At 37.4% G+C, this 5,711-nt stretch overlaps 1 protein-coding gene and 1 long non-coding RNA gene across 3 annotated transcripts in view; one reads left to right on the top strand and one right to left on the bottom strand.

Moving 5' to 3' along the window:
* Positions 1-4,213, bottom strand: part of LOC110968090 (C-C chemokine receptor type 6-like) — a 29,180-nt gene extending 24,967 nt beyond the window's left edge. For both annotated transcript variants that reach the window (XM_051960596.1, XM_051960595.1), the window contains exon 1: positions 3,841-4,213. The gene's annotated coding sequence lies outside the window, so the exon portion shown is untranslated. The remainder of the gene's footprint in view (positions 1-3,840) is intronic.
* LOC127537670 (uncharacterized) overlaps positions 1-5,711 on the top strand; it is a 122,116-nt gene that overhangs the window by 13,042 nt on the left and 103,363 nt on the right. The gene's annotated exons all lie outside the window — the stretch shown is intronic.

Genomic DNA, 5,711 nt, shown 5'->3' on the forward strand with positions numbered 1-5,711 from the left:
TGAAGAAAAATGTACTCACTAACACTTTGACTTTCTTTGCAATTTCTCTGTAGGAAAGACCTGCATTTTAAGTGTTATGATGGTCTGTCTCTCTTCTATTGTTATTGTCTTTTTCCTTCCCATTTTTCTAGCAAAACACTACTTTCTGCAGCACAATACAGTTCAGATAATGTTCTGGAGGGTTTGGCGCCATGGTGTGTTCCAACACTACTTTAATGCAGACAGAGGGGGTTGTAAGTAATCAAAAAAAGTTGGGATACCTGTAGGATTTGGTAGAATCAACTTTCAGGGCTCGATCAGCCTCCATTGCTGCAGAACATCTTTAGGTTGTTAACCCGTTTCTTGTTCCTTGAAAAAGGCCTTTTTGTTTATTTCCGAAATGTACATAGTTTTTCAGTTTTGGGTAACCTTACCATTTTTTTAAATCTCTGGCAGGTCACCACTTACCTGATTACCATTACAAGCTATTCATTGGACTTGAACTACAGTAGATGAATTTTAATTTAAAAAACTGGACAAAATTGGGGCATTCTAAAAATTTTGACCGGTAGTGTATATTATTTCATAGAATAGCTAAATAAATCTATTATATATATGTGTCAACGTACAACTTAATGTCAGACAAATAAAGAAAAGTGTGTACTTTTACAGCAGATTGGTAAAAAAGGTTACTTTTCTGTATTTTACAGATATATTCTCTTACTATAAAAAAGATAGTAAGAATCTATATTTATTTACAACAAATGTCTATAAAATAAACTTTTTTCTCAATGTACAGGAGTCAAAATAAACTCTCAGATGCTTATTAGTGACATATTTCACAACCTCCCCACAGTTATTATTGCTCAAAACATAAATGACTGTTTCTCGCTTTGACTTTCTGCCAGATTCATTCAGCCTGATGGAAGAATCATAAAAATTTTGACATTAGATATTTAAATGATCTGAAAGTGGTGCAGATGTCTTGCTGTTTGATTGCTGGTTGTGCTGTTAAGAGAGTGTGGAGGTTTTAAGATGAAAAATGTCCTAGTTGTGGTCGATGCCACTCGTGAAGGTGCGAATGTGAGTGTGTTCTCAGGTATCTGAATACTTAGAGGAAGTTTGCAGAAAAGAGGTCATTCGACTCTGAGATACCGACTTGACCCAGTTGATGTGTGATGTGTGGTTTCTTCTCCTCTTTCAGGGTCTTAAACTGAGACATCTCTGAGCTACAGATCAGAACAAACAAACAGATCTCTGCACTCAGATGAAAACTAAAATCACACGATTTGGAGAGATTTTCATGATTTTAGATGAGTGGAAGAATGAAAGAAAGATGGGAGAAATAAATCAAAATGAATGCTCCTCTTCATTCTTCTACCTTCCAGCCCTGTGTGGATCTTAAAGGATCATTCTAACTTTTTACTCGTCACCTTTTCGCTCGAGATTCGGGGAAATGTTGCAAGAAACATATGGGGGCGAAAAGCTCTCTACAGCGTTCCCGAAAAAGGATTTTCTTAATGTGGTGATACTTACCGTATTCTAAAAGGCTCATTGCCTCTTTGTTGGCATCATTTCCTACTTTTCTTCAAATTAGTCATTTTTCAGAACACTATTGTAAGTGAGTTGAATCCAATAATCCAGTGTAACAGATACAAAATGATCCAGAATATAACTTTCAATACAATTAGAGAAAACAGACGACAACTTTTAACAGTTTTTTCTTCTCTCCTGTTAATCATGTCACAACCCCTAAGAGTTGTCTGTCGACCCTTTGTACCCCAGTGCTGCAGTCAGATAATAATCATGTTATATTTTAGCCTGAATGAATACATGGAACCAGTCATCATGATTGCTGGGCTTCGTTTGTTTGTCTACAGTGTTGTGTGTTATCAAGAACAGATACTTCACATGTAGTAGGTGTGCAGCTATAAAACCAGCATGTCCAGTACACTGTGCACTCAGTCCAGTCCTCCACTCAGACAGAGTTGGAAGGAAGTCCTGAGGTTTTTAGGAAGTTTCTAAAACCACAAACACACTCACAGCTGTCAAATAAAAATAAGCACCTGTGCAGGTGTCAACAGGACACACATGTCTCAGCAACCTCAACAAGTTGTTTTTCTGACCTCCTTCCTGCTTCTCAAATGCAAAGTTTTTAGAGCTAAAAACATGTTTTCTGTGCTTCTGGTTCCACAATAAAACCTGTCGAGCTTCGATGGTCAATAATTAGTGAAGAAAGACGTCAGAAAGATGGTGGGTTTGTGTCATTGTTTTCAAGGTTTGCTTCGCTGCATGTAACATGAAATAAGGGAAGTCTGAAGGGACAAACAGCTGCTCTCCAATCGGACGTCATGTCCAGCAAGCAGAAGTACAATAAAGGAACATGAGGCTTTAGAGGAACTTTCCTTTGTAGTAAAAGCAGTAAATATCTCATTTAAGATCTGTTTTTATCTGCAGACAAACATCCGCATGCTGACATACCGATGGTCAGCAAATATAATGTTCACTGTATCTGTTTAACATGCCAACGTTGGTGTCTAGCTGAGGGGGATGGGGACGTCTTCCGCTCTGCAGCTGTTGCTAATAAACCAACACTGATGATATAATTAAATGTTGATAGTTAAATGTTGATATGATGACGCCACTAAAACGTCTGATGATCTCCTGGCTGATTACAGTTCAGCCTGAGGGGAACATCTGAAGCCTATTTCATCAAAATGCAGCTGACGGTTTCTAACAGGCTTTAGAATTCAGATTTACGGCTAAAGTTTTAGGTTTTCTATTTCATGTTTTAGTGTTTCACCTCTAAACCTCAGGTTTCAATTTCCTGTTTTAGAGATTATGTTTTAAATGGTGAGTTTTGGAGGACAGATTTTAGAACTTGGGTTTTAGAGTGCAGCATTTTATAACTCGGTTTTAGCTCAGATTGTAGCGTTTGGGGTATTTGAGTGCATGTTTTCAACAGAACAGTGTCATTTTAAACCATCTTAAATCTCATTTCAGTTTTGTCTACATCAGAATAAGATCTAAAAGCACACTAAATCATAAAACCATTTTTTTCTCAATAACTTAAAACTGACTTTCCTCATAACAACCTCTTCTTAAGTGAGCAGAGAAAAAAAAAGTCACAACCTTCCACCCTGCACTGCTGCCTGCCGTTATTTCACCTCTAGAAAATCTGGTTCTGAACTAAACTGAAACTGTTGATGCAGTAAGTAAACATCTGCAACTCAAATTAATTAGTTTTATTATTTTTTATTTCCATTCCTTCAGGGGGTTTTTTGTGTCGGTGCATCTTTGGACAGCAGAAGTCATCATCTTTCAGTTTTAGCCACGACTTTAAAAGTTTGGTTACACCAATATCAGTCTCTGTCATCTATTGATGGGAAGCATTCGTGCTTCGAAGAAAATCTGATCTGATCAGCTAAAGCGAACGTGCGTTTACAGAAATACATTGCCTTGATTTTCAAGATAAAATGACACAGAAGTAGGGCATCTGACGTTATCTTATTACATCATCTATTACTATTTTAGATGTTGCATGTTGTCAAACCATTTTTTTAACAAGATATTAATCAAAATCTACAGAAAATATGGACTTGTTCAGGTTTACTAATGTGCTAACATTTTTCCACTGCATTAAAACAGAGTATTAAAGACACATAAAGTTAAGAAGTCACAGCTCATGGAGACAAATAAATAAATTGCTTCTGAAAACGAAAAGTGAAAAAGAGAGAAAAATAAGAATTGATCTGAGGGGTTGAGGTTTTACTGCAAGAATCAGCATCTGAATAGAAACCAAATAAGCAAAAGAAAACAACAAAACTAAAAAGAAAATCAGAAATAAAAAGCAGAACTCACAGGTTTGCAGGGCTGATGGTGCTGCCGTTTTCTGGTCGCTCTCACTGGTGATGATGAGTTGGAGGTGTTGCTGCGCGACATCAATCACACTGAAACAAGCTGAAACCTCCAAGTCTTCCTCTTTCATCTGTTGACTGTGTCACAGCTGAAGTCAATCTGTGTGACATTTATGCTTTTCAGTGTCTCACCTTCCCCTCAAAATGGTTTCATGAGACAGAGAAGACAGAATTTCTCCTTTCAGCTCAGCTTGGTGGTTTGAGATGACTGTTAAAAGATTCCTATTTCCCAAAGGCCTCGGCATGTTTAACGCTCTGGGGTCTATTCACTGTTACTTGCAACAACATAACTGTATTTACATATTATGCAGAAATAAGTCTTTCTGTAAAATGTAAATTTATGAATATTTATCTTCAATGAAAAGGACACAAAGCAAGTTATGGTAAACTGACTTTAAACAGACTTTCCAATGGTTCTATTTGTTAGATTTAATGCTGTGTTTAGAACTCCATCCTGCAGTGAACTGACTGCGGAAAAGAAGGTTTTACATTTTCAGACTGACAACTATAAGGAGCTGCACTGTTACGGTTTGGTTCGTCCTGAAAAGTATCACTGCATGCACTACAAACTCTGTTTCTAAAAGTAATGCCACATGTCTTACATGAGCATTTTGCTGCATTTCTATTCTACATTAGGAGGACGATTTTATGAGTGATAGATTTGTCTGATCAGGACATCGACTGGACTGTTTAACAACATATAGAGCACTACAGCTGTTTAATTAAACATATGAGTTTATAAACACTGTACGCCTAAATTTTAGCAGAGGAGCTGAACAGTTAGCCAACAATGGCAGCAATGGATTTCTGCATCCCAAAATTTGCAAACTTACCACATCATCTTCTCTGGTTTGATTCTGAAACGTTTTACCACAAACTTTTTGGGAGGAACATTCATAAATGCTGCACTGTTTGCTGTTTTGATGTATTTTATGATATTCCTCTATTTTAATGTTTGTTGATTTTATATGTAAAGTGTCTGAGTGTTTTGAAAATAGCTACACACATAAAAAGTATTATTATTACTACAAACAACACACAATGTAGGAAATATGACATCTAATATTCTGGTAGTGACTCCGTGTCGATCGTCAGAATATTCACATAGAGCTGCAGTCAGTCGGGTTGTGTTGAGGAAAGAAGAAGAGATTGGATTTAGATATTATGGGCCTCTGGGAACAGACATTTAAAAGACTCCTCACTTTTGCAGGAACAAGGTGCCCAAAATAAAAGCGTCAAACAACAATTTAGTGTTGCTTTGTGGCGATTCTGTGGCACTTGGCGATTGTTTAGCTTAATTTCTGGACAAATCTGTGAGTTTTTAAGTATACCAGGAGCCATCTGATCCCTTTGGACTCCTGCCTCGAAACCTGTTGAATATTCCAACAACAAAAATAAGTAATAATCAACATTCTGCCCTACAGTTAAACGTATTAATTCATCTAAGTACCCATCGTCAAAGGCAGGATAAAAAGCCAACTTCCACAGTAAAACTGCGCTGAGGTTGATATCAAACCACCTTTCTTTTCCACCTCCACACCACCCTGACTAAACATCAAGAACACTGAATGAATGTGGACTTGTTGGTTTTGGAAAGTTACAGAATCAGTCAAACACACATCCTAGTAAAGCAGCATCACAAAGGCAGAGCTGAGCTGAAGCTACTAAACAGTCAAACAGCAAAACTTCAATTCTACCTTTGGTTTACCACTGGTGGCTTCACCTCCCTGCCGCTGCTCTACAACTTCTCCTGACTCAGAGGCCAATGTACTTCAAGCTTCCTTCAACAAGAAAAACACTTTCAGACAAACTGCA

The sequence above is a fragment of the Acanthochromis polyacanthus genome, chromosome 16, assembly GCF_021347895.1.
Source record: "Acanthochromis polyacanthus isolate Apoly-LR-REF ecotype Palm Island chromosome 16, KAUST_Apoly_ChrSc, whole genome shotgun sequence".
Lineage (NCBI taxonomy): Eukaryota > Metazoa > Chordata > Actinopteri > Pomacentridae > Acanthochromis > Acanthochromis polyacanthus.